Consider the following 5,355-nt stretch of genomic DNA (forward strand, 5'->3'; position numbering starts at 1 on the left):
TCTGGGAGACAGGACAGGCAGGTGCAGAGGTTCTGTAGGACAGCCCTCCCCCAGCCCACCCACCCATCCAGGGACTCTGGGACACAGATCCACACAGCTGTGTGCTCTCTCCAGCCCCTGAACAAGGTCCCTTGCCTCTCCTGCCCCTCTTTGCTTCTCCAGAAATCACTTTCTAAACTTGCCTTAAGACTGTCCCCTCTCTTCAATCCTCCTGACATTATCTTGTGCCTGCCTCACAGCCCAAATGCTAGTCCTTGTGTTGCAACCCCAAACTCTGGCTCTGCCAGCTTCCAATCCAGACTCCCCACACCTCAGAAGCCTCCCCCATCCCTGAAGTTGTCAAGTGCTCTCAGGACTACCAGAGAGTCTCTATCTCATCTACACACCTATCAGAGTGGTTACAGTGAAAACTAGTGACACCACCAAATGCAGGTGAGAACATAGAGAAACCACAGTGCTGGGCACACAACTCTACACAGGTGATAAAATGACATCAAACTACAGCCGGCTCTCAGTTATCGCAGTTAATCAGTTTCAGACTCTACCACAATAAATGAATTTCCATGAAGTAGGATTCTTTATGTATAAATCAAATATTTTCACAGTTAGAGCATAGAAAACCTGTTTACAACCTACTAAATATGTTTTTTAACATTATTAGAGCCCTTAGACATGAAATAACACCCTCTAGTCATCATTATACTCGTATTACCCAATATATTAAACAAAATAAGAGAAAATAAGACATATTAGACGTTACAAATATCATATTATTATTGTACATTTAATTACACACACACACACACAGTTCTTACACACAACCACTAACCTATGAAAATAGTGCAACTTGTTTGATGATGAAGCGATGAAGATGAAGAGATGTACTGCATAGCAAAGAAGAGCAAGGTTACTGCTCCTCTGAAGGCACGACCTCAGAGGAGAGTCTTCAGGTGGTGCAGTATCTTTAGCAGGTGCGTCGTCATCTTCTGCTGAAGGAGTACTGGGAGTAGGCAGTGGGTGTCTGGGTGCGCGGCTGAAGAACATCGTGATAGGCAGTTGCTGGCACTTTTTATATGCGTGAGGAGGCTTTTGTAGGGTTCTATTCCTCCATCAAGTGTATTCCAGAACTGCAATGCACGCATCATCTGTGGGTCCCATTCGCCAATCATGTCCTATACTACCTTAATAGTTCTCACAACTTGCGAGAGACGCTCAAGTGTAACCTCTTCCTGACCTCCAGGAACCTCCGCTGCTCTTCCTCCTCCTCACTCGCAGACTTAGTCACCTCCACCAGATCCTTGTCAGTTAAGGACACCTGTTCTGGATACTTGTCCTCCTCAAGGATCTTCTGGAACGTGTTGTTCACGTAGTCCTCTGCTGCAGGCTGGTCAGCAGAGGCAGCTTCTCCATGGAGAACGACACTCTTCAGATGATACCTCTTCTGGAACTTCTTGAACAAACCCTTGCTCGCCGTGAAATCCATGAATGTTGCAGAAGAGGGTCCTGGTTGATGTTCATCCACCGTAAAGCGCTGATAGAGCTGCCTCGCCTTCTCCCGGTTGACCAGCAAATCCAACAGAATGTTTTTCTTGCAGCTGTCACTGATCCAAACTGCTAGAGTAGACTCCGTTTTCACTATGAACTTATTATGACTTGTCATGACGTGCTTTGTTTCCTTGTTGAAAGAGACAGTAGCCGTTGCACGGATGTTCTTTTCATCTTTACAGATGGAGTGAACGGTAGACTCATTCAAGTCGTAATGGTGGGCAACCTCCACGATTTTCTTGCCATCTTTGATCACATCCAAGAGTTTCACCTTCTCCTGGATGGTAAGCATCTTCCTCCAGCGCTTAGTTTCATCGTCAGAAGGCTTAGAAGAAGCAGCACGTTTAGGAGCTATCGTGGGGCTTAGATAAAAGTTCTCAGAAATTGCAAACACAAGAGCAAAGATGCTTCCCACACATAGCGATGTAGGAGCGTGTATGAGAGAAACAAACTTGCATGAGGCTGAGCCAATCAGTGTCCTGGATAGGAAGAGGATAGGATAGCCAATCAGTGAATACCACGCTCTGATTGGCTTGATTTCACCACACCTGATTTTTTGGAAAAAAGTTATTGCCCACACACAAGGAGTGGTCAAGCAGTTGCACCAGTTTGTGGGGGTGCTCGAATACATGGGCCTACAGTCCATATGTACAGTAATTTTAATTGTAATACAGGGGTGTATAATTGACTCAGAAAACCAAGCGCGCGATGTACCATTTTCACTGTCTCAATCAACTTTTTAATGAATACATTTGAAAATAATGCGATTGAGTGAAGCCACGAAAGCCGAAGCGCAAAGTGGAAGGACGACTGTACCCACACATGTACCAGGATCAGCACCCTGGCTCTGCTAAGTGTTGACTGAGTTATGGGCAGTTAACCATTCGGGGACTGAGTTATGGGCAGTTAACCATTCGGGGACGCTGGGAGAAGAACCCAAAGCTGAACTGGTTCCTCGAAGAGCTGTACTCTGCCACGCTGAGTGTCTGGGGCAGAACAATGCCCCCAAAATGCCACATCCTGGTCCTGAAACCTGTCAGTGTGACCTCATCCAGCACAAGGGGCTTTAGAGATGGGATTATGTTAAGCATGTTGAGGTGGGAGGCGGCCCTGGATTTTCCAGTTGGCCCTAAATCAATTATTCCTAGGGGTCCTTGGGAGAGGGAAGCAGAAGGGTCAGGGTCAGGAAGAGATTGGAGTCAGAGAGCTTAGAGGGTCTCCCAGTGTCTTGTCCTCATGCCTGACCCTGGCACCCAACAACAAGGGTGCACTGTTGATGGGTTTTTATTTTATACTGCTTTGTGGTCAGGTCATAAAGATGATTTGTGTGTATCCCATTATGTCACACTGCATTCATCTGGCCCCCAGCCTGACCCACTAAGCCCTGTTTGAATCCTGGTTCTGCGATCTGGTCTTCTCTCCTCCTCCCAGTTGTCCATCTGAGCCACATATGTTCATCCAGGACACTGACAAGAGGCTGCCCCAGTAGGACATGCACTGGGCACTTGGTGGGCTGTCCAGTGGGCATGGACACATGCAACACCAGAGCACTGCACTGCCGCTCATCCCCATATACAATCTTTCCCCCCTCCCACGGGCTGCCACCCACAGTTCAGTCCTGCAGTGGAACCAACAACCTAATCATTTATTTAGACATAGCCCTGGGCTCAAGTCACACAGACTGGTCTGGAGTTCATGGAAATTCCATTTCCCTCCCTTTGCTCAGATGTCTCCTCCGCAGGGTTTTCTGTCATCGCTAATGGACTGGGACCGCAGTGGGCAGCACTGCAGGGCAGCTCCCAGTCACAGTCCAGCCAGGGCTCCTGACTCTCTCCCCAGAGGAACCCAGTGTCCAGCTACTGTGCACATTGTTGCAAATCTTGGGACATCAGTCTCTTATTCGTCATCTTCCAGTGAACAAATGGTACATTAGCATCTTTTGGCTCCTGGCACAGAATCCGCTCCGTTTAGAAACTTCCCAGTGTAAGGTGAAGCCCATCCCCGTCCTCCCAGAAGACCCCTAAAGGGATTTTGTGGTTGTTTTATTTTAAGTTGACAATGCCACTTTTTTTTCTTGGAACATTGATCACATCTTATGAGGCAATGATTTAAGACCATTACTCGCACCTCAGAGACAGAACAACTGAAGCTGCACTACTGGAGGACTCTGGGGGTGAACAATTCCATTCCAGCTGGGAGGGTTCCTCACCATGGACATGGTACTAATCACACACCTGTCATTTTCTGCCTTGGTTTCATCTATTCTTATTTTTTATTATTATATTTTTATGACATTTTTGGGTAAACCGGAGTAACTTTGTTGTTGGAAAGTTACAAATTTCCTGAAGCAGCCCCAAATCCTCTAGCCACACAAAGGAGCAAGTGCTCACTCCCTGGACTTCAAGAATAGCAACTCTTGATTCCAAGGATTACCAGGCAGCAGACACCCCGAGGGCACCATAAATCTGAAACACCATCTGTCTGTCAAGGGAGGGAAAGCAGAGGCCTGTTTAAATGCTAAGACCATGAATTAAAGCAATTTCCTGAACAAGTTTCTTCCTGTTGTAAAAGGTTAACATTTGTTCAGCCATTCACTGGTTGCCAAACTTAGATCTGTCACCTCAAGGAGCCTCCCAGACCTGGAAGCGTCTCCACTTCTTAGTGATGCAAACATGAACATCCTGAAGCAACCGGGTTTGGGTGTAATCTCATTAGGGTGACTCTGAACTGCCTTGTTCTTATGAACAGCCCTTATCAAAACTGTCCTGTCTCTGGGGACTGGTGAAGGGTTGTGGAGGGCCTATGCTGCTGAGCTGGAAGGCAGGGATCCTGGCTATTTCCAAAGCCACAAGGCTGTAGGCAGGTCCCCTGGCCTGTCCAGTCTCACCCTCCTCCTCCTGGGTTGGAAGGGCTCAGGCATGAAGGGGCAGTGCAGGTGTGAGGAGCCTGCAGAGAGCCTATGGCTCCACTTTCTCCCCTTCCTTGGCAGACTGACAAGGTGCATGATTAACAAGGAATTGATCTGTGTTTTTTTGTTTATGCTCAGGAGAAGAGAAGCCTAAGAAGCCAAATAGAAACTACAGCCTTGGGTCAAAGAGACAAATAATCGGGAGAAATGATGCTGCTGCCCGATGACCATTGCCCACTGCTCGCGCTGAAAAAGCTCCAGGAACGCCATAGGATGCACCTGTGCCTTCGATCCCCACAGGCCTGCCTGACTGAAGCAGTGGGATCCATTTTCTCCATTGTACATCATTATATATTGTCCTGCTCCTTCTAAATCTCTTTGCTGATCCCTTTATTAGCCCCTGTGCCCGGGAGAGACACGGCCCATGTGAGAAAATGATAAACTAGCAGGACCCTCTCCCCAAGGGGTGCAGAGTGCACCAGGTCCCCCAGGGGTCCCCTCGTGTACCCCCAGAGCCTCTCCGCTGTGCGACCCTTGCTGCGAGCCCTGCATCCTGGGAGGGGGCGCGGGGTGCGGGTAGGAGACTGTCCAGTGCAACTGCCTGGTGGGGGCACGCCGGACCTCGCTGACACCCTACGCCAACACAGGGGTGCTTACACCCGGGGCGGGAGGGAAGGTAAAGGGCTGAGCACTTATCGCTCCCGACCCCGCCCCTTCGGCCTAACTAGGCTCCGCCCCTTCCTCCCCCAGCCTCACCTCCCCTGCACAGACCCCCGTGGGCCCCGCCCCTTCCTCTGCGCAGACAGGCCTCCGCGCAGGCAGTCCTCCTCCCCAACTCTCCCAGTTGCGCGGTGCGGGCCGCGCTGGGTCACAGCACGTGGGAGCCCAGCCTGCCTCCTGCG

The sequence above is a fragment of the Molossus molossus genome, unplaced genomic scaffold (assembly GCF_014108415.1).
Source record: "Molossus molossus isolate mMolMol1 unplaced genomic scaffold, mMolMol1.p scaffold_m16_p_3, whole genome shotgun sequence".
Lineage (NCBI taxonomy): Eukaryota > Metazoa > Chordata > Mammalia > Chiroptera > Molossidae > Molossus > Molossus molossus.